This window comes from Pangasianodon hypophthalmus, chromosome 2 (genome assembly GCF_027358585.1).
Source record: "Pangasianodon hypophthalmus isolate fPanHyp1 chromosome 2, fPanHyp1.pri, whole genome shotgun sequence".
Lineage (NCBI taxonomy): Eukaryota > Metazoa > Chordata > Actinopteri > Siluriformes > Pangasiidae > Pangasianodon > Pangasianodon hypophthalmus.
In genome coordinates, this window is record NC_069711.1 from 19,482,267 (window position 1) to 19,507,124 (window position 24,858).

Sequence of the window (24,858 nt, forward strand, 5' to 3'; positions counted from 1 at the left end):
GTTCCTTCAGTCTCTGAGTGTGTCACGCTGATATGGGAGCCTCGTGTACATGGAGTGCTGTCTTTCAGTTCAGTGTGTTGCAGTATGTAGTAAATATCCCCAGGGTAAACACGGTGATCTGTGTGGTCATGTGTGTGGCACCATCTGCTACACAATGATATGTGGAAGAGACTGTGATGCTTTTCATGCATAGATGCTCTTCTCCCTGCTTACCCTTTTACATCTACTCTGTCAGGCCCCTCTTTCAGTTCAAATAATTTGCACTTAAATTATTCATGCATAATTGCTCTACTAGTTTGACTGGACAAAAGCTGCACGTGCACAAAGTCTAACCTGACTTTTACCAAAAACATCATTTTTCATCACTGAAACTCATAAAACTGCCAATACTACTGAGGACGTATGTTCAGTTCGGGAACAATATCACAAGCTGTTCTTGTCATGAAGATACAGTGCATAAGTCACTGATGCTGAGAACGTCGAGAACAACGTCGAGAACACGTAAAAGAATCTCTAATAGAACTTCTTAATAAAGAAGTTATTTATTAAAATGTAGTCTTTTTTTTTTTTTTTTTTTTTTTTTTTTTTTTTACTTTTTATGTATTTTCTATGGTTTAAATAAATTAAACACACACATATACACATATACACACACATATAAACACACACATATACACACATATAAACACACACACACATATATATATATATATATATATATATATATATATATATATATATATATATATATATATAGGGATTTAGTGATTTATTTGCTATTTAGATATTAATCATTAATAATTATTTAGATATTATTTATATTTATTTACATTTACATTTATGGCATTTGGCAGATGCTCTTACCCAGAGTGACTTACAGAAGTGCTTTGAATGTTTATTTGAATGTTTTGAATGTTTATTTAGATATTTATTATTTCTTTGAATGACTTTACATGTATCTTGTTTCTGCTTGTGCCTCTAAATGATATAAACTGTTGTTGCTCGTGTATTAGTCATCTCGGCTTTGCGTTGTCACAGGACTATTAAGGGAAGAATGTGTGAAACTTTTGTACAACATATGAACTTTTATAACCCCACAAGATAAGAAGCCGAAGATCAAACCAGCCATGTGGGAAATTCAGCCTTTGCAAAACTGCCAAACTTCATGTGACTTCTTTTTTCTCTTCTTACTCAGGTCTTCTTTTTTGTTGACCTAAAACGCGATATTCTGAAACAGACAATAGCATTGTTGCCCAGTCCAAGGTATTTTTTGAATCCCTCAATGAAACCTGCAATTATTAGAAATGAAATTTTTACAGTTTGATCGTGAGAGCAGGAAAGAAAACAGCATGCACGTTCTAGTCAGATTTATGAGGCAGTTACTTTATAATATTGCACTTGCTTTGCCTTTCTCCTCTTGTTTGTTGAATTGGCTCACACGCACTTTTGCACATTAGGACTTCATTACCTCAACGTTGAACCTCTGACCTTAAGTTGATAGGTTGAATTCTTTTCAGTTCAGATAACTCTTCTCCATGGAGATGATTCATGTTACTTGATTACAAAACATTTCTGCACTTGCACATGTCCATTTTGTTCAGTGCTAGACCAATAAAATGTAAAACTCAACATTTCTTATGTTTACATTACATGTTTTATACACTACAATGTTGCTTGAACTTCGTTTTCATCTGGCATATCAGAGTACACATGTTGCCAGCATTGAGGTAAGAAAGACAGGAAGACGTGTTCCAAAAATAGTCTGCTTCTGCGCTACCTTGGCTAGCTGCACCTCAGATTGTGTGGGTTGATATACAGCGGAGTTAAAGCAGACGTGCGCAATACCACTCTCGTGTCCTTTCTTTTTCCCAGCATTGTTTGGTGTGTTAGAGCAGAACCACTGTTTGACATGTTGAATATCGGCGATGACAGTATACCATGTGCACAGTAATTTCACCAGAAAACCACACAAAATGCTGCGAGCATTGTGGAGTTAAAGAACTTACTCACAACCTTCCGCTTAACACCAACTGACCTACTTTGTTTAAAAAAAAAAAAAACTTTGTCTTGCCTGAAGGAGGAAACTGATTCAACTTTATAAATTGATTGAAAAGTGTTTTGTGTGTTTTCACTGATCGCATGTTGAGTTTTTCATTATGGAAACAGGAGTTTTAACATATTGATATAACTGGTGAAACCTCACTATTAAACTGGAAAGATTCATCTGGATGTCTGTGCATTAGTATAAATATAGCTTATGTGACTTTCAGTTTTGAATACTGAATCATATTATATCACATCTTGTATTATCAACACAACTTTAACCTTTAAACACCTGGGTGTTTCTGTGTTTGTACACACCTCAGGTCATTTAATCTAGCACTTAAATCTTCCATAAGCTTCAGTAATAGTGTAAAACCATCAAATCACTTTATCGACAAGAACTAAATTTAAAAAAATATATAATTCTTATAATAATATAATAAGAAAATAATACTTATAAACAGATAAATTGGTCAGGCACTAGGACCATAGAAATAGAAACCATAGAAATAAACTTAAAACTGTAAATATTTTAAGTTTCAGGTTTGGTAAATTGTTTGGACCTGTGTGACTTGGCTCAGGATTTTTATGATATTAAATATAATATAATATAATATAATATAATATAATATAATATAATATAATATAATATAATATAATATAATATAATATAATAAATTATAAGAATGCTGATGAAAAATCTCAATATCTAAATTAATAATTTAAAAAATATTTAAAAAGAATATAGGGCAAAATGACTAAATGACACTATTAATCCTTAATAATGGAATAAGATAAAGGATATATACAGTATATTTGAGATATATTTTATGGGTTTTATGGGAAGCAATATTAATGCAACATGGGTGAATAAAGTTGTTCATGTCCTGGATGGACTCACTTTAACCTTTCTTGTTATGTCTCTTGTAAAGCAGGAAACGTTTTCTTTCTGATATCTGCCTGCTTGCATCCCACTAAACACACCCCAGGTATTCTCAAATCAGCAGGGAGAAGCATCTCTGAAATAATTAAGGCTCCGATTCAGCACTGCCAAATAAAGAGCTTGTTGAGTTCAAAAACAAAGAGCGGCGTCAACTTTATCTCAACACACTTGGGGGTTGTTTTAGGGCACACCGATGAGGCTGTGCATAATACCCGGCTGTAAAGCATCCAAAAGCGTGGGGAAACGTGTAATTTACGGCGGCCCCCTACAGTGCCCAGCAACATCCGAATAAGATAATTACTGCAAATCCTTGGCAAACGTCTTCACAAAAATAAATGACCCACTTAGATAAAAAATGGGAGGGTACAGTGATAAAGGAGCCTCGATCAATGATCAGTGAAATTTTGTCGTATTAGACACGGTCTGATTGGTACCTCTGGGTTAGATTTGTCATGTGGCAAAAGCCTGCTCCATCATCAGGGCAAGAGGTTGATTCCTTTTTCATTTAGACACCTTTTGCAGCAATATATTACATTCCTGTTGGGTAAAATACTTCATATAAAAAAGCAGATGAGCTTCATACACTGCTCTGCTGTTTGAGGTTTTAATACGGATCCAAAAGTGTGTCAGAACTCATGAAACAAGAGTCTGTTTGTGCTAAATTGGTTGCTGTTTTGCACAGTTAACAAAAGCTTTAGCACTGGGAGCTTCTCCATGCTTTTTTTTGTACATGAATGGCAAAAATTTCCCCCTGTCTCAGAGCAAAAATTTTTCGCCAGCTTCAGCTCTCGTTGTCAGCGAAGACTTGAGCCGGCCTGGTTGTCAGAGGAATGATGCAACTGTGCTGTAACATCTGCTGCTAGCGCGTACGCCGAGACCCTCTCAGTTCCTCTTCAAAAAAGGCACTTTTTGTGTTATGAAGTTTGCAGGAGGCTTTTCCTCCTTCTGTGTCCGTAGAGGTCTAAGCTCTTAACTCCTTTTTTCATGTCAGCAAATTACTGCTCATTTTGAACTATAACTGTTGTCCTTTTATTGCTGAGCTCCTCGCATGGCTAGTTGCCTTTTGTAGTTTAATGTTTGGGTTAGACATTTTGAAAATTGGGCTGTTACAGCTGAAATGTTGCTTTTGGATGCTGTGAGTCCTATTAACCTGATCAAAATAGGCTTGGAGAAGAACAACATCTGAGCATGAACTAACAAACATAGAAGGATGCCTAGTTCAAGGATTGATTCATTATAAACATAACATCAGAAAGGTTAGAAATATGGTTGGCTTAGATGTAAGGTGGAATAAGAATGTAGTTTTAATGGAGTGTCATTGTGCTACATTAAAATGATTGAATCACTTCAGATTGGGGCTTATGAATGCGTTATAAATATATTATACCACAACGTTGTGTCTCAGCTTAAAAGCTCAGATTAATTTTCTATAACAGCAGCTCTGACAATGGTGTCGGCTGTAATCATAGGTTTATATTAATGCACTTGTATATGAAAATCATAGGTTTATATTAATACACTTCTTGTAATATGTTATAATTTCTAACAACTCATTCACAGAGACATATATGGCGGACGCTCCTCATAATCTAAGAATAATAATAAACCGATTAGCAGTAAAATCTTATAAACTTATACTTTTTTGTATTAATAACCTCAAGAGAGAGGAAATGACTGTTCAATGACTGTTATAACAGGAATTAATTTGTCTCATTCACCAACATTAACCGTATCTCTAAACCGTTAAAAATACAATATGACATTGTATAATTAAATAAAAATTGTAATTTTTGGCAAACTGGTGGTAGTTTTAATTGTGGTATAAGAGGAATAAAACACTTGTGCTGTTATTGGAAAATAATCCACTTCAGAGTAGTATCATATCACACATCACCCCACATCACACCACATCACATCATATCACCCCTTTGTGGATTATTTTCCTATAAATCTGTTTTCCTGTGTTTTATTCCTCGCTTATTAATATGTGCTTGATGTGCAATTTCCAGAACTTGTAAAATTAGCACAATGCATTAATCTACATGACTGAAAGTCATTTTCAGCAGACTTTTTCTGGTTCATATCTGAGCTTTTTGCAACATTTATGTTGGTATTATGAAAGTCAGCCCCTTCTAGATGAAATTGTGTTCCGATTTTCAGAAACCATGTGCTGACATGAAGCGTTCTCTGCGCCCTGATCGATAAAATCTATTTCCCCGATAGCGAAAGTGCACTTTGTGCACTCATAGAAGGGCAGATTGCTTTCAGTGATGAAAGGAAGCTGCGAGTGTCAGTATTGTTATCAGTCAGGTTTGAGCCTGTTTTTGTCACAGTGGCATGACTTGATGCATGTGTAGTGGAGGTGGGGGGCTATTTCTGTGGTTCCTGCTTCTCTATTCATCACATCATGTTTTTTTTTTCTTTTCTGAGCAGTTTAATACACAGCGTCTACTTGATTGTAATTCCCTCCCATGGAGAGTTAGTAGATCTGTGGCTTAGGATCAAGTAAATGTCACCATATTGCTTTTCTGTCAAAAATGATATTAAAAAAACACAGTGAAGAGACTCTTTAGTTTAGACATGCAAATGTGCATAGTGTGCATAGCATGTGTCTAGAGAGCATCGACTCTGGAAAGAGCCGTAGGAGTGTCAGCATGACTCATGGTCAGACGACTGAAGAGACACAATCTCACCCATGCTCTTCTCACCTCTGCACAGTGTTCTTAACTGCTTAGGGTCAAAGCTCATATTGACATTGATGTTATTCTGGTTTTTTTTTTTTTTTCATATCGACTCTGAGGAGTTTTTTTTTTTTAAACCTAATACCCAATCCTTTATTTGTATAAGGGATTTATCTGTATGTGTATTTATCTGTTGCCAATATGTTACTATCAGTATCCAATATGTAACTAATATTGCTGTGACATTTTTTTGCCAATACTGATGTTTACAATCAGATTTCAATGTGCTTTGGGTGAGAACATGCTTATCAATTTTGGATCACAGTGTGCATTAATTTAATTTCATTCCTTAAACCCTTGTCAGACGGCAGATTGTGGTGGGGGTGCTAGCAGTTGGAGAGTCGGCGAGACCACACTGCAAATCTTCAAATTAGACAAAGCCTTGACGAGGAGGTAAAGCTGGTGTGTTCCAGCCACCTACAATGTTGCATTCATGACACTCCGTTTCTGTGGTAAGATCGGGAGGCTCTCTGTGGTTTGACCCGGCATTTTTCTCTAAAGCAATGTATCAATTCAGCTGGTTTTTTTTTTCACGGGCAAGCAATTGCTTGAATGAAACACAGCCCGAGTATTCATTAAACAACCTCTGTATAGTTTACTGCAGGATGCTCCAGTTTGAAGTGGAATTAGATCAGGACCGTGGTGTGGGCCATGTGGCATCAGGGTGCATGTGCACACATCAGCACAGGATGTCACAGGTTCAAGGTGCACTGCTGGGGAGTGTTGTGCCACTTCCTCTCCTAGGTATGAGCATGGTGACATTATAGAGGAGTGGGAACATTGATGCTGAGCCTTGAGAGTGGGTGGTGTGTATGTGTGTATGTGTGCATGTGCAGGGGGGGGGGTGTCAGTGCACACAGCTGTCCTGCTGACGTTACAGGCATCACTCAACTTCCTCAACCAAACAGCTATAACTGTGCTTCTGACATGTTTACTGGTACAACAGCAAGTGTTAGTTGTACACTTGTGGAACAGGTTAAATATTTTAATGTATGCTCAGAGCATCAAAACATGATTTCTTGTTTAACATAAACTCATTTGAAATTGCAAGGACAAGACCACAAGTTCTCAAAAGTTTCTAGCACCTTACTATGAAATCCACAAATAAGCAGATATTAATCATTTTCAGGTTTTGATTAAGTAACTAATACTTTTATATTGAGTAACTAGTACAAGACCTAATCCTTAACGTATCAGGAATTAATAGAGCGCATACATAAAGTTGCATAAATACTCACCCCACGTGAAATTTTCCACATTTTCTATTGTTATTACCTGAAATTGAAATGGACCATTTGTTTAGGAATGTTCTTTAACAAACTCCAGGGACTTCCAGGAAGAAGCGTATTTATATTGCCATCACGGGACACTTTAATTGCTCACGTCAACTTCGTTCAAGTAATTATGTGACTTCTGATGACAAATGGCTACACCAGAACTAAGCTAGGGCTTTCACAGCAACCAGACTGAATGCTTATGTAATCACAAACTATACTGATTTTCCCTACTTTAATATTATGGGCTATTTTGTGTGCATTCATGAAATATAATTGTAATTAAGTCCATTTCAGTTCCAGTTTGGAACACTAAATAAGTGACCTGCATTATTAATAAAGATATAGCATCATTTGGATTTGATTCTGTTGTCTCAAAACAATCTGTTAGCAGAGCTGGCTTTTAAGTGTAAATTGTGTATGAAAGGTAATCACAATATATTTATACCATCCCAAACTACCTGATCTCAATCTACTGCAGAGTAGTTACAGAATTAAGTCACAGTTTAAATTAACAGAATGAGTTAACAAGATTACCATGATTAATATTTATATGTGACTCACTTGGCATGTATACGCTTCATTACTTCCTGATGCACTAAGGATTAGTGCATGAATAAGGAAGTCCTGTTACAGTTCTCTTCTGGCTAAGTGGCCTCTTGTTTCAAGGTGGAATGAAACTGAGAGTAAGAGGTTAGGCCTCTTAGCAGTTCTGCTGTTTTGCTTGCAGAGGATCTTATCTTGCAGGATGACTTAATGTGCTGCAACTTATCTTCTTGTCCTCGAATATAAACTCATAAGGGCATACAGCCAGGGCCATCACTAATGAGCGGAAAGCGGCGACAATTCAAGGGGCTCACAGCAGGACGGAGGGCCCAACAATTCAATGTCCGTTAGGATGTCTGATAGGATGTCTATATTATATTTAATATAGACAAAATTCATATTTCATATTAATATATACATATTATAAATATGTAAAATATATAACATTTTACTCACTGCTCTTGAATCTTTTGTGTGTTCAAGTCCATCATACACTGCCAAGCACCATTGTTGGGCTCTTGAGCAAGGCGCATGGATCACATGGTCGGAACAGAATGTATGTGCTTTTAACTTGATCTCGAACTACGCAACATTCTTTTCAAGTCACAGTGGAGTAGAAAGAGAGTTTGTTTAGCCAAATCTGACTTAATCTTCCTCCATTGCTGTTGTGGCATATCTGCCTCAACACTTTCCCAGGAATCAGCTAGGACTATTGAGGGAAATGTACTGTGACAACTTGTTTGCTGACCCCTCACAACTTTGTGGAAAAATAATACATGGAGTAGGAGCAGGGAGATAGTAATAAACAAGTACAGCTCATATTTCTGGTCTTGGAATATGAGCAGTTTGGATAATCAAAATAAACATAATCAAGAATTTCAATAGAGCAAAAAATGTGGCTGCCTAACGTATGGCAGAGGGAGAGAGAGAGAGCGAGAGAGACAGAGACAGAGACAGAAAGATAGACAGAGAGGGAGGAGTGTGTGGTGGTGTTTTGTATGGGGGTGTGGGGAGGTGTGTTTGGAAATTACCCAGGAATGCATTAGATTTTTGTCCTTTTTTCCCAGGAGCTCCCATCAGAACTGTGCCACCTGGTGGATAGCAGGAAACTGTGAGTATCACATGCTCAATTCTCAGCTCAGACTTCAGCTCAAGATAGTGCTTTTCCCAAATCAGGGAGGATTTATGTAATTTATCACATGCTTAAGTTGTATAAAGTTGCACCTCTCGTGCTTCTTCATTACACAGTTATGATTCATACTGAACTTTTGTAGTGGTGGCTTTGGGTTCTCTGAAACTTTCCGTACTCCCCTACTTTGCTGTGTTATGGGGGAAGAGGAGAGATTAGCATGCGGGCGGCAAAAAAGAGACTGTAAACAAATGAATGGCTGCTTTTTTATGGCATTGCTTCATCCAATCACATTACTGTAAACAGCTCACCACCCACTTATGCCAATAGTACAAGAGTATATATATAAAATTAACAAATATGTAAGTGTTTTTGTGTATATAAACAATATTTAATTAATATCAACAAGAAATGTGAATATAAATTGGTTTAATCTCCTGTAACTTCTGAAGCACTAATGTTCCAGCTGTTATTTATTTACATGATATTAGCAATATTTAAATGTATAAATACTAGCAATATATGTGCTAAATGACTAAGTCATTATTAAACCAAGTAGAGCTGACTTTCTGATTTTGTTTGGAAGTGAAGATGCTTTTATTTTTTGACATTTAGGACAACCACTTGCTCATCCAACTCCCACAAATTCACTCCTTCTTGTAAAACTTTGTCAGGTGGCAGTGAAAGCGGCAGTTGCGGGTTAGAATGCTTTAACAACTGGCAAATAAATCCTAAACATTAAGCAAGATCATACTCACAAAACAGGGATGGTTTGGGCAATGTTCAAACAGACTAAATCAGGCAGGCCATGAGAATCAAAAACCAGAAAACCAGAAACCAGGTCAAAAACTATAGAATAACAACACATAGGATATAATGCATGATAATACACTGAGCAGATACTTTGCAGAGAACTGTGGATTCGAGTGAGGAATATATAGTAGTGTTCATGATTGAGACCAGGTGTGTGTGATTAGTATGAAGGAGAATGAGAATGTGACAGAATTCATGTATATTGGGTGTACTCCACGGTGGCCATCTTAGTAGGTTGCGATGCATTTTGGGGATTGTAGCTGACAAATTTTGTGAATTTGACAATTCCGGCATTGATGTGACTGAATGGCGGAAAGAGTTCTGGGTGTATTCGGCCCAGGGTAGAGCTGGGCCCGGTATTTTTGGTTCTCGGTGCGAAATGTTCTCAGACAGTGCTCCCCCAAACTCATGATGTGAATTGGACCCCCCGTCGCTCACAATGTGGTCATTGTGGCGTGGGCAGTGGGCGTAGTTTTTCGGCTGGCAAGGTGCTGGGAACTTTGACTTGAGCACAGGCTGTGCATAAGGACCATAATATTATGGATATCAGAGAACTATTTACACTGTAGGAGCTGAGGAGTTCTGTGGGTGGCTGGATGTCCAGTAGTTGAGGAAGTGTCAGCCCATATGATGAGTTTGTCTCTGAGATGTGGTGGCACATACTCCCTACTGATTAGACATTAAGTGGGGATTCTTTGTTCAAGAATGATTTTGATCTCACGGTTGAATTACCATAACGCCCCCACAAAGTGTGACTGTGGCAAGATGTGTTTTTCTATGTTCTCTTTGGGAGGGGCTGGATATAAGCATGAAAGTCAATCTGCTTTGAAGTTCTTGGAACCTGGGCAGTATGAGAGGGTGAACTGAAATCGGGCAAAAAACCAATGCCCAGGATGCTTGGCATGAGTTTAGTTGTATGACAGTTTTGATATACAGTATTCAAGGTTCTTATGGTCAGTGTAGATTATGAACGGGTGAAGAGCCCCCTCCAGGGCCAGCTTGGAGCTCACTGTTTCCAATATCTTAATTACATTCTGCTAAGATAGTTTCCATGAAAAAAGGCCACTGGATGGAGCTTGGATTTCTCACCAAACCTCTGTGACAATATGGCCCCCACAACTGTTTCTGAGGCATCCACTTTGACTATGAAGGGTCTGAAAGGATCAGGGTGTTTCAGGATGGGGCTGAAGTGATTGCCCTCTTGAGGTGATCAAAGGCTTGGTAAGCAGAAGTGTTTCAGTGGAGTTTTCTGGGCCCCTTCTTGAGTAGTGATGTGAGGTGTGCAGTGATGGAACTAAGGCCACTGATGAAGCTCCAATAAAAGTTGGCTAACCTAAAGAACCACTGCAGCTCCTTGAAGGTGGTGGGAATGGGCCAGATCTTGACTGCCTTGACCTTACTTGGTTCATGAGAATTCCCTCTGGACTGACTATATATCCTAAGAATGAGATCTTGGAAACAAGAAATTCACACTTCTCCCCCTTGATGAAGAGATGGTTTTCATGGAAATGAGCCAGGACCTTTCTGACATGGTTGATGTATTTTTCTTTGGATGGGAGTAAATCAAGATGTCTTTGATGTATACAATGAACTTGCCCATCATGTCTCTGAGGATATCACTGATGAGACACTGGAACACCGAAGGCACGCAAGAGAGCCCATATGGCATTATGCAGTACTCAGAGTGGACATAGGTGGTGCTAAAGGCTGTTTTCCATTCGGCTCCTTCCTGGACGCAGATTAGGTTATAATCACTGCACAAAATGAGCTTAGTGAAAATCTTGGCCTCACGAAGCTGTTCCAGTGCTGCTGGGAACAAGGGTACAGGATAGGGCTACTTGACACTGATTTGGTTCAGTCCACAATAATCAATGCAAGGCCTGAGGCCACCCCCTTTTTTCTGCAGACGGGATAAATATACCCTTGTTTCAGGGCCCCCTCAATGTATTTGTCTATAGCTTGTCTTACACTGGTGGAAAGGGGGTAGATACAGGTGCAAGGGGGCATGGCACCTGACATGAGCTCTATGGAACAGTCATAGGGATGATGAAGGGGAGCGCCATTGGCCTTAGCCTTGCTGGACACTTCCTTGAAGTCCTGGTACTCAGAAGGAATTTCCACCTTAAACTTAGTCTCAGGGGTCTCAAATGAAGTTGACGCTGCAAGGAGAGTAGGGGTTTGGAGACAATGAGTGCGACAAGATGAGGACTAGCGGGTGATTTCTTTCTCAGTCCAGGAGATCTGTGGGTCATGGATGTGCATCCAGGGGAACCCCAGCACAACTGGAAACTTGATTGTGACTGTGATGAGCAGTGAAATGCATTCTTGGTGCAAGGCACTGACATGAAGCGTGAGAGGTTCAGTACTGTGGGTTATTGACCTTCCTCCTTTGGGTCGATTAGGGCTGTAATGGAGAGAGACCTTCTAAGTGCTTTATCTGAATGGATATGGCAAAGTTTTGAAAAGACAGAAATCTGTAAGGACTCACAGTGTGGGAGCGAAATGAGAAAGCAGCTCGCTCATGGGTATGCTGTGGAACTTTGGGTGGTGGTCTAGAGGAGCACTGTGACACTTGGTGCTGGGGGCTGCTACAGTAGAAGCAGAGTCTGTACAAACAGACTAAATCAGGCAAGGCACGAGAATAAAAAAAACAGAAAACCAGATAACAAAACCAGTATAGCAACACACGGGATACAAGGTTTGGTAACGTTGGGCAAGAATACACTGAGCAGATACTTCACAAAGAACTGTGGGTTTGAACGAATAATATATATATAGTGGTGTACATGATTGAGTCCAGGTGTGTGTGATTAATATGATGTTGTAGAGTATTGTATTTGGTACTGGCCATTTCTATAGGCCATGAAGCAGGTTGGGAGTTGTAGTTTGCAGCAATCATCTTTGTAGGCGGCAATACATTTTGGAGATTGTAGCATGACACCAATTCTGGCATTGACTTGACAAACATACAATATGAAGGTTATACCTTTTTATTCATAAGTTGTTTAGGGCAGCAAGATTATTTTGAATGGATTTAAAATGTTTTTTTTACTAACTTATATACCTATTTCCTCTTTAGAGACCTTCACACCACTAACACAATTGACTTTATCTTCCTATCCCATACTTTCTGCGATACTACATACACCCAAGTAGAAAGTGAAAGAGGGGTTAAATGTAGGGTTTAATGTTTTAGTCTGGGTGTATCACTCATTACTAGAATTAGCTACCTTCAGCTGAAATAAGCTGAGGAATTTAGTAGTTTAGAGAGGAGTAGTTCAGTCCCCCGAGTGCTCTCTTCCTCGGTTCCTAAGTTAGTTCTTGTCTGAGTTCCCATTTAGATTTTGTTTGGAAGACACTGCAGTCTCTCCAGGAAATTAGGTTGTGATAAAAATGTGATATGAGTCTCCTCTGAGTTTGAGAGTCTCAAGAGCCTTTCCCAAGGAGACTTGGGAGGAGGTGTGGGAAATAAGACAAATAATTTCTTTGCACATCGACAAAGTTGAAAGTAATGAAGCAAGTGGGCATGAATCAGGATATAGGTTGAGCATAATGATGCAAATGTGCAAAATATGTTGCTATCATAAAGATCACCACAGGACTTGTGATTTTAATGAGCAACAGTTTATTCTAGGGAATCTAAGCAAATAATTCATAAGTCAGTTTTTGAATGTTAGCAGCCTGGTAATGAGATAAAAAGTTGGAAAGTGCAAGGCCACATTTTTTGTTGATCTCTGAAGGATCCTCATTACAATGTGAAGAGACCTTCCCACCTAATGTCATTTAGATTTAAGAGAAATGGAAGAGAGAGAGGTCAGATTCTCTACCAAAAAAAAATAAATAAAATTAACTTTCATATTATCAAATATTTCCTGAAGAGTGTACAAGGATTGTGTGACATTACAGAATGTTTTACACCACAGGAGTGGAGGAAAGTGGGTGACACTGATAAACTAAAAGGTTATCAGGATACAAACATACCCTGTGTTCAATCTTGTGTAACTGGCAAGGGAATTTTTAATAAATGACAAACAGCAAAGGCAAAAAAAAAAAACATTAACATGCATAGCAAGTACTTTAGTGGGTATTTTCTGCTAACTGCAGAATAAGCTGATTGGTCATTATGAGCAAAGACAGGAAATTATATTTTATTTAGGAAAATATTCATTGCTTAGTGGTTCAGATTTGTTCAGTGAACAATACAGGTCTACAAATCTTCCAGCTAATAGCTAAAGAGATTTATCTTTGCAAAAACGTCTTGCTTGCTTGTGTCAGTTCTGAGCCTTCTTTCCTACATAGTTCTGTCTTTTGTGGTCCATGTTTCTTATTAATTTGTCCCTGGACTTTTTCACAATTTGTAATGATGGAGATTCTTATCCTAATACTGTTTGCCTGTGTGTTGACTCCTGATATGGACTATGGTTATAATTTTTGGTTTCACCCAAATAAAGTTCACACTGAGCATATACACGTTCCACCTCCAACTAAATGTTACAATCTTGAAGAAGAATATTAATATGTGATAATGTTTGGTCAACCTGACAGAAGAAAATAAAAAATGATCTACAATAATGGTTGAGAAACCACCAAGGAGCTACACTTCCACTGTTTTTCAGCATGCTTATGAAAAACCTTTAGTAATTGTGTTAGATGTTTTGAATAATAATAATAGAGGTTAACTCACCTCTGAAAATAAATTTGTTTGTATGATAAAAGACAGAACACTAACATTTATTTCCCAACAAAGGTACCTTGGTCTAATCTTTCAGATTAGCAAAAACCTTATAGCCTACAAGGTTTTTGCTTTACAAGTCCGCCTACAAATCCCCCTACAACTGTCCTATTAATTTTTATGGCAAACAGGTCAATTATAACCAGCATCATTTCTGGAATCCATGACAGCTCTGTGCCAAAAACCTGTGCCACTCATGAGAATCATATTGTTAGGACTTGAAGCATGATAAACAGAGTTTGCCCTATGAGGAGTATCTCTTCAAATAAATCTGTTTTTAACCTCTGAAAAAAAAAAACAAATCTCAGACAGATCCTCACCTTTAGGTTAGGTTAGGTTCAACTTTATTGTCACTGTCAGAGTACCAGTACAGAGACAACGAAATGCATTATGTGATCATGACATCCGCCTGACACATGACTTCACGCATATAAAGCATGACATTACTTACACTACCCACACACCAAACACATTTTTCCACCTCTTCCACATTCCTTCCATCTTTTTTTTAATATTTGACTATTTGCACAGAGAAGACAGGCATTAGACCAACTCCTCAACATTCAGACACACTACTGACACAGCATTTGTGACATGTTAACAGGCTCTGCGCATTCAGCCAACACTGAAATGGTTTGTGTGAAACATTCCCAGCGTTCACTACTGGAGTCATGCATATCAGCATCCCAGGGTGACAACAGAATTCTGCATATGGGTTATGTGTGGCTACTGACAATTTCATGGTTGTATCTGTAATTGAAGTGGCTATGTCTTCCATCAAAAAGTCAAGTATTCAAGTAATTCTTTTCATAATTGACTTTTAGTCAGGCTTGTCACCAAGCTGCTGCTGGGGTCTGCACAGCAGACAATCGTAGATAAGGGTGAATCTCCCAGACAAGCGAGAATGCATGTTGCAAGGGCTTTGGTGACTCACACACAATTTGTGAACACCCTAGAGGCTAGAGCTAAACCAAAGGGAAGGGGATAGCCCTCTTAGATTCAGAATGGGATGTATTCTCTCCCTTTTCGTTTTGTTTTTGTATCAGCAATTATCTTTACAAACACCCCAACAGGTGCTTTGGCCATCTCCAGTAGGGACTGCACCATAGCTAGTCGCCATAGGTCTTGCATTTTTTTCTGGGGCAGACCCTTGTGTTTGGTGTTTTCCAGCATTTCAGTGCATACAACAGTATGGTTGGGCTGTATGATCAGGTGCCACATTTGGGCAAACCCAGCATCTGGACAAATGGTTTAACTGACTGGAATGAAATGACTTGAATCAATGAAAAGGTTCAACAATATCAGCTCAAAATGGCATACATTTGCAGTGATGGCTGGTTGTGGTATTGAATGGGAAAGAAAAGAAATCCACAACTTTAAGTCACTCGCTCTTACTAATACATAGGGTTAGCCTCTCTCTTACCCTCTTAAGGAAAACCCCCAAATCAGACTATAGCGGTGCAGTCACATGAATCATTAGGGAACATGCTGGGCATAGAAGAGAAGTCAGAAGTGAGCTGACTGAGGATAAATAAATTGCAGTGCACTTGCATCGCATATTTTACATGAATGCTCCTTTTTGCAAACAAACAAACAAGCAAAAGAAAAAATAAATAAATAAACTGTTCTTGCCATAATCTTAGTCACTTTTCACCTCACTCCATCTCTATTTTAATAATACATTTTAATGACTCTAGTTTTAAAAAAGTCTCGATTACCATGGATTACTATGCTTATAGACTGGCAGATTAGAGTATTTCATATATTGCTATGACACAATTGTATTATAAACAGAACTGTTATGCAGCAGCATTTTACTGTCATTGCTTTTGCTATTTATAACTTGTAATAATAGGGGAGTTGATATTACATCATTTCAGATGTCACTCTTCCAGTTATACCAAGAACTTACCAATTTAGGACAAAAAATCAGAGCATAATGCCAATGTGCATCATTGCCTCTCTAGCTCCGTTACATCATATCTTTAGACATTAATGTTTTCTGCATAATGGGCATAATGGCTTTAGCCTCTTCACGTTACTCCTCAAGGGTAATGTGTAATGTGGTCCATTTATGCTTGCCTCAGTCTGCCGTGACCCTCAAGGATAATTCAGTGCTAACAGGACAAGATGTGTAACGGGCTGACGACAGACTTGAGCCATTGCACTTCACATGCAAATGGATATATTTAACTTGACAGCAGCCAGACATATCCATTCCATTCAGGATGAGCAGTGGATGTTGACATGTTATATATAGAGATTAATTTAATACACTTTTCCTCAAGCTTTTCCTCAAGCTTTTGGTGGTGTCCCATCACAGATCCTTGCAAAAGGATTTTAGCATCTACTCTTTTTGCACCAGTATTCAGAACTCAAAAATGAGTACAAACATTCAGGAATTGGAGTGAAGGCACTTATCACACCCTGCTCGGCACCACCCTCCCTTTGAACCTCTAACACGGCTCGACTGGACCCACCATCTCTTAAGAAACAAGGAAGACAAGGTGCATCCAGACTTTTCTCTGTCCTGGTACGCAAGTGGTGGAATCAACTTCCCCTGGCTGTCCGAATAGCTAAATAACTGGCTGTCTTCAAACAAAGACTAAAGACCTACCTCTTCACCAAGTACATGAACTGGCTCTTATTTAATAAATTTTATTTTTTTTATTTAATTCCCTTGACTTGTGTGTTTTTGTTTCTTGTTGCACTAATATCCCCTAAAGGGGTTTTAGCTTGATAGTATGGTCAGAGTCTGACCTATAAACCTAGTATTAGGATATGTTTTTGATATAGATTACAAAACCTCTCTGGTAAATGCTGTAACCGTAAATACTAATAATGTTTAATACTAATGTTTAATACTAAAATTCTACTAATGTTTAAACTGATATACATTATATGGCCAAAAGTATGTGGACACCTGCCCATCACACCATGTGATCATCCCATTCCAAAGTTAGTCCTCCCCTTTGCTGCTGTAACTGCCTCCACTCTTCTGGGAAGCCTTTCCACTAGATTTTGGAACAAGCTAGTGAGAATTTCTGCCTATTCAACCACAAGAGCATTAGTGACGTCAGGCACTGATGTCAGGTGAGAAGGCCTGGCACACAGTCAATGATCCAGTTCATCCCAAAGGTCTTCAGTGGGGTTGAGGTCAGGGCTCTGTGCAGGCCGCCCGAGTTCTTCCACTCCAACCTTGGCAAACCTTGTCTTCATGGATCTCGCTTTGTGCACAGGAACATTGTCATGCTGGAACAAGTTTACAAGACAGATTGTAATCCTACAGCATACAAAGACATTCTGACAATTGTGTGCTTTCAACTTTGTGGCAACAGTTTGGAGAAGGCCGACATATGGGTCTGTACGTCAGGTGTCCACATACTTTTGGCCATATTGTATATTGTATGTATTGCCAAGGAAGATTTAGTATGTATGTTAAGATGTAAAACTTTCAAAAGATGCCATTGTCTCCACATTCCAAAAAACAAATGAGTTGAAGCTTTTGTAATTTTTGTGATGTTGCAAGGTTAGTATATTTTTATGTTTTATTTTGTAAAAGCAGCTCAGGCAGAAGGTGACAGTCTCCATTCTTTATTATAGATACTGTTTGTACCTGTCCTTGAAATCTACAGTGTATGCAAAGTGTTAGTCACACAGAAAATAGCTCATTCACCTAAACCTAAACCCACAGTATATATTTATTATTCTATCCCATTACATGTAAAAGTAGTATTACCATGATAAGGCATTTTTACCTCTTGACCCTGAAATGCTCAGCTCTGTACTTGCAGTGGAATCTGTTTTGTATGTTGCTATAGAAGCACCTGCTTTTATCTGAGTGAATAGATGTAACCTTGGTGACTTGTTTCCGTTGGTAAGGATTCGATAAGCTAACACACTGGCATTATAAGAGATGTAGTTCTATATTAGGTTTATTTGGTGAAAGCACATTCATTCTGAAAAACAGCTAACTGTTGCTTGTTCAAACATTACCTTCATGCGCTCTCCTTACATGAATCTATATAGATAGTGTTTGTGTGTATAATATAGCTTTAGAGACAGTTTTTTGTTGTTGTGTGTATTTCAGCAAACAGAGTCCTTTCTAAAATGTTTTTGTCCCTCTGTCTCTGCCAACGTCTTACTGATTATAGGTGCGGGGAATGTACATTACATGGTACAGTTTTGTCTAAATTAGTGTTGAGAATTTGCACTGAAGTTCCTGGAGAGATGGGTAGATGTAATGCTAAAGATGAAATAAAATTATACTGCTATCGTGATAATGGCTTGTCATAACCACACAATCTAGCGTCGCTCTTTGTGGTAGCAGAGTTTCGTGTCAGTGCAGCACACACTGACATGCTCAAGACTGCTCTCAGCTGTCATAAAGGTCACATTTTAGCATTGCCTGCAATTTCTTGCTTTGGAGCCTGTAGAGAATGGATAGTGTCTCTGAATGTTATATTTATGCTGTGCAGCCTGTGATCAAACACAAAGCATTTATTGCATCGTGTTATAATTTGCCTAAGAAACAAAATAAATATGAAGATTCAATAAAATGAAATTCATAAGTTCACAATCTTCTGATTTACTATGGTGTTCGATTCAGCTGGAGCGCTCCATGTCTTGGCTAGATATCACTTTAGATTTTCAAGCATTCCTGCATGACTACTGTACTGACGCAATACATCAAATGTGTCAGTGACCTTCTGATTTGAAAAGAGCCACATCTGAAACTGGGTTTCCTTTCTTAAGTGTCTCAGATGACTTTGCACTCACACAAAAAAAACAATTGAAAAAGATCAAACTAAATAGTCAGGAGAGGATGAAATTATATATACATATGTGATTTTTTTTTTCAATATTTTTTTATACAGCTGCTTTCTCTGGTTTACTCTTTGACTCTCTGCACTCTTTTTGAGCATAAATCCTGAAAAAAAGTTTCTTTAAGAGCCACAATCTGTCACCCCAGGGCGACATTTTATTGCTCAAAGGGTGCTCTCTGACAGCTCAGGAAATTTAATGGTGATTGTCACTTGTATTTCATACAGGTATCAACTCTGTCACAGAAGAAATAGGTGATAGGAGGCACTTCTGTAAGTCACTCTGGATAAGTACATCTGCCAAATGCTGAAAATGAAAATAAAATAAATAAAATAAATAGTAAATAAACAGTAGATAGATAGATAGATAGATAGATAGATAGATATATAGATAGATAGAAATGCAAAATAAATGTTTATTTATATACTTATTTATTGAAATAAATCTATATTTATTTAATTTATTTACTTTTTCTACTTTTTTTAAAACTTTTTTTTTTTTTTTTTTTTTTTGAAAAAGCAAGTGGTTATATATGAAGCTTCAGGATCTTAAGAAAGAACACATTCATTGACATTAACATACAGTGCGGCATAATGCATTTACAGTGTTCATTCATCCAAACTTTAGTTTAAATTTAGGCTTTAACATGGGCATGACATGAAAGAAAGAAAACCTTCTGGTTTAGTCCATGCCCACTTTGGGTCTAAGTCTGAATACAGATGCAGATACAGATATTTTGAGCACTAAACAGATACAAATACAAATATTGTCATTGTGTTACACTCCTAAACAATAGCAACAACAATAAGAATAGTTTTTTAAAGGAGTAGCTCAAAGTGATTTACAAGATTGGAATTATAATAATGCAACATGATATGAAAGAATATTCATAAAACAATGAGTGCACTGATCTGAAATTAATATGAATAAAAATTAGCAATTAACAAGATATTTCACAAAAAATTATTAAAAGATAAGAATAAATATACACACCTGAAAGACTAATAAATAAATAATATATAAATATTAATAAAACTATTATATATTAATATTAATCAAAATGTAAAGCTGCTTCTTAAATGTGAATGTTGATGGTGACAGAACAAGTCCACATCCTGATAACATAAAAACTAAAAGCAGCTTCTTTGTCATAGGAAACCTCGAGGAACTAACTAGCAGTCATGGATTTTTAAAACTGTAGTCTTTTAGGGACTCTGATAAAAACAGAGGTGCTACATCATTAAATAAATAACTAAAACTTTAGTTTGTTAGACTTTAGTTTAGTTAGTTCTATTTAACAAAAAGTGAAACCAATACATATGTCTTGTATAAATTTGTAACATGTCACATGACTCAAACCAGATGAAAGGTTATGAAGGTTAAAGCTGAGGGTTACATACTCACAAGCTGGTTCATATATCAGAGAAGGAGCATATTATTTCTATGGGATGTACTATTCAAAACCATGTAAAAAAGGTCACTGAAAACGTTCTGGCTGTGTACATGAGAGTGAAAACATCTCAGGTCCCAGCTGCAGTGTTATCTGTCTCGAGTTTGGAGAATACTGTGACCTCTTCCTGTTTGGCTTACTGGGGGATTATTTCTCTCACATAGCGGACTTTTTCACTCACTGTGTGGAAGCAACTGCTAGCAGTGAGTAGGTGTGATGGAATGATAAAACACTTACTGGAATGTGTAATTACATTCTGCAGTCTATATCCAACCTTGAGACAAAATGGCTTTCAAAGTCACTAAACATGTAAGATAAGACCTATATGTCATACACTGAGATAACTGAGGTTTATTCTGATGGGGGATGTGTCGTGTTTACAAGTACGCTATACACTGCTAGTCAAAGGTTTTTTGAAAACTTGAAGTTTCTTATGTTTTCTTATGTTTATGTTGGAATAAAATGATGGGGCATGCTGTAAAAGAGGAAAATAGTCAATGACAGGGTGGTGTGATGCATTACCACCTCAAAACTGATTATTTTCCTATGTTCCAAACTGTTTTATTCCTCTTATATGAGAGCAATTTGCCAACGATTTAAAATTCTTTTTTATAAGAACAACAGCCATACCTTTTTATCCATTTATGGCTACTTTTTATGTTGTGGAACATTCATAAAACAAGTTAGTTCCTGTTATCACTTACATTATAGCAGCTATAAAAACTCATTCCCTCACCAGCCTCTGCTTTTTTCTCTTGTTTTATAATTAATTAGACAGAAAGAAACACAGCTTGTCATGTTACCGGGAAACCGTAAAGCCTCTGTCCTGAAGAGGCTCCTGTGGGGAAAAAACTTAAAGCTTTAACTCTGACTCCTTCCATAAATGAATATGTTCCAATAACAGCATGCTCAGTCATGTTTTAGTTATTACTTGATTTTTTTTTTTTATTCATTACTAATTCATTACATAACTTTGGGCTTTTCTGATTAGATTTAATCTAGACTACTCCCATAAAATAGTCATTTCTAACTTTTCTCAATTCACTAAACATAATTTATTCAGTTATGTTTAGTATCTAGACAACACTGTGTCACAGTGGACATGCCTGTTTTCCCTTAATCTATCCTGTTTGGGTGTACATGATGTCCCCCTAAACCAAATAACATGTGTCTGGTCAGGTGTAGTAACATTTCAGCTGTGGGTATTCTAAACTTTAGCATGATTGTTTTTCTGTCATAACTCTGGAAAACAGTCCAAACTTTTTAATCAGCAGTGATGTTGTCTCAAGTCTCCACTGACTGAGTGTGCTCTATTTCAACAATAAGTGATAGACATAGAGCCTGATTTTGCTGTCACAGACAAAAATTCCACATTGTAACTTAATTCTTTTGTCATGAGTCAAAACAATTTTGGCTGTTTTAGATTGCATAATGTCGCATAACCAGCAGCCAACGTAGTGCCATTTTGATCAAAGATGGCCGACAACAAAGTTCTGACAGTGTCAGAAATTTTTTTATTAAAATCTCAGAGCATGATTGCTGCTATGACGCTTGTCTAAAATCCACTAGTAGGAGACAGCTACAAATACAGTAGTGGCACTGTAGAATGTCATCATGCTGACTGATGACCTAAGCAGAATATATTCATTTTCTTTAATCATAGGTCTATTCATCATCGTGAGGATCTTCATCATACTGAGAACATGCTTCTGCACATTCTGTTTAAGAATTCAGCCATGATTTTATCGGGATCATCTCATACACTATGATGAGTAATAATCGTGAAAATAATCGAACTGTTTAAGCCGGCTTTGTAGATACTGAGACTCACTTGCTAAGTCTTCACACATGTTCATGTGGTGTGGCTACAAGTTCTTTTTCAGTGCAGTTAGTAAGGTATCATAGAGGTGTTTTCTCCATGGTGTACTGTGATCATTTTGTTGCCTGGAAAGGCTATCTTCATTAAGGAAGACAAAACAATTTCATTTTTTTATGGCCACAGCATAATTGTATTCTCAAAATGCATGGTTTAAGATATGCACAAACTACTTATCAACTCACTGCTATTGTGGGAACATAATTGTCTGTCTGGCGAGAACAAAGGAAGCAAACACAAGGAAACATTCACCTTTCTCATTTCATGTCTTTTCTCCTCCTGCATACCATCACATTCAAAATACATTGTGTTTTTTAATCTTCCTCCAGAGGGGTCAAACCCTTGTCAGGAGAATTACCTGCTGATCTGTTTCTCTGTTAGTGTGTTTATTCTTCTTATCTTATCTCATCTTATGTCTTCAGAAGATGATGAAGTTCACTTTGAAATATATTTGAACTTGCTTCAAAACAACAACTTCCTGCTGCACAGAATTTATTCACAAGACATCAAGCAAACCAACACAAGGAACGTAATTAAACATCGAAATGCAAAGAGCTTGAAAACAACATCAGAACGCATCAATCGACTCCAAGTCTCCAGACCACGTTAAGCGCTTACTTCTTCTGCTATGCGCCAATTTCAAAAGCCGTGGCCTTAGGCACGGATTGTCTGCATTTTCGATCCTGATGAATATTTGCATGCCTAAACACTCAAATTAGAATTCATTAGCGTAATCTTATGTCTAGATCTAGATGTGGAGTTGTTTGATTAGTTGCTTAAGGACATGGGTTTTTGTGCTCGGGTTGTGCACCTTCCACCTTTTCTCTTGCTGTCTTTTCATGCCTGTGTCTGGGAAATTATAGACCTGCAATATAATAAATTCCATTTCTTTTTGGGTTCACAAAGGATTTTATATAGAACTTGAAGTAGTGCATGCCATTTGTGTCAAATATAAAAGCTTTTTGACCTGTTGTTAGGTCTTTGACCTAGTCAATCAGTGACTGCTGACAGAAGAAATCACAAAGAAGTACGATTCTACACATGCGATTTTTTTTTAGATGACGTCTGTTTTACAGGTCCACTTTTATTGACAGAATTAGCCTAATATAGGACTAAAACTGGACTCATTACTTAATTAGTGTCTGGAAAATGATCCTAGTGTAGTAACTAGTTATAAGAATTGTATACAGCGTTTCTGATTCTGAGCGTTGTTTTAAGACTAAATTAGAGCAAGATGCAGGGTATTATTACAACGTCAGTGTGAAGCTGTTCTATCTTCTCTTCACAGTTGCTCGAGGTCAATTTCAAGCTTCAGAGGAAGTGGTATTGAGAGAAGCAAGTGCCGCTCTCAACGCAGCGCATGTACAACAGGATATCCGATCCTCAAGACGTTAGCCTTATGTTGAGAGATGATAAAAATAAAAAAAGAAAAAAAATGACCCAAGAGACTCACACAACAGACTTGGTTTTATCATTTCATTTATTTTGAATCTTCTTGAACTTGTACAATGATAATAAAGGTATTCATGTTTGTATTTTAGGTTTTTTGTTAGTTCTTCTAAACTTTGTGTGTTATCTTTAAAGTCTATGCAGAGCAAGCCAGCTCTTAAAATACATTATGCTAATGTGACTAGCCCATGGTGCTAAAAGCCACGGAGGGTTTACACTATGTTTCCTATTGCTTACTCACCCATGACGTGCCTTCCTGTAACCAACCTTCTTCACAGGCTGTAAATGTTTGTTGTAGAAGAAGAAGCATTAATTGCTGTTTGATTGATGGCTGGAGAGAAGGCTTAATGCTGTGACGAGGGTAAATTTTTTTCATGTGGGTTTAAGGGTGTCGTTTTGATCGGCTCTCTGAGAGCGCGAGAAGGCAATGGGGAGACTGAAGAGGCACCACTCACAGGGAAAATTAGAAAATTGCCAGTAAGCAAATTTGCAAATAAGCTGTCACACAGTACAAATGAGATTACCTTTTTACTGTGCCCTGGAACCTGAATGCAGGGGGATACAGAGCCAGCTATGGCAAAACAAGCACTATTGCCTAATTTATCTACCTTCTTTATCTTCAAGTGGTGTTCTCATTGCTGTTTTTCCATGCGGGCTGTGCAAAGCAGTTGCCAAAGTGCTTGTAGTGAGAGTTAATAAGGTGTCAACAATGTCTAAAGTGAGGCTGCACCTTGCTTTAAGCCAAATCTGTATCTTAATAGCCCTCATTTGTTGTTATCATGTGATTCAGACCCATTTTCTCCAAGTGCAAGGTTTGTAAGTAATGTAGTCTCTTACATTGTTGACCTCATGGAGATGGTTTTGGCACTATAGTTGTGTAATCGTCATGTCAGTAGTGTTACAGTGGCTTGTATTCACCCCACAGAATATAACATGTTAACCTTATAGTGGAAATGAAATTGAGATTGTATGTCATGAATCTACACAAAATAGACCATAATACCGAAGTGAAGGAAAAATATTTATATTTAAAATATT

The 24,858-nt window shown here is 37.6% G+C and overlaps 1 protein-coding gene across 3 annotated transcripts in view; it reads left to right on the forward strand.

Moving 5' to 3' along the window:
- The window catches only part of lpp (LIM domain containing preferred translocation partner in lipoma), a 238,827-nt gene that overhangs the window by 5,073 nt on the left and 208,896 nt on the right, over positions 1 to 24,858 (forward strand). Inside the window, exon 3 of one of the 3 annotated variants that reach the window (XM_053227583.1) lies at positions 8,615 to 8,658. The exons of the other annotated variants lie outside the window; for them this stretch is intronic. The gene's annotated coding sequence lies outside the window, so the exon portion shown is untranslated. The remainder of the gene's footprint in view (positions 1 to 8,614; positions 8,659 to 24,858) is intronic. 3 annotated transcript variants of the gene reach the window in all.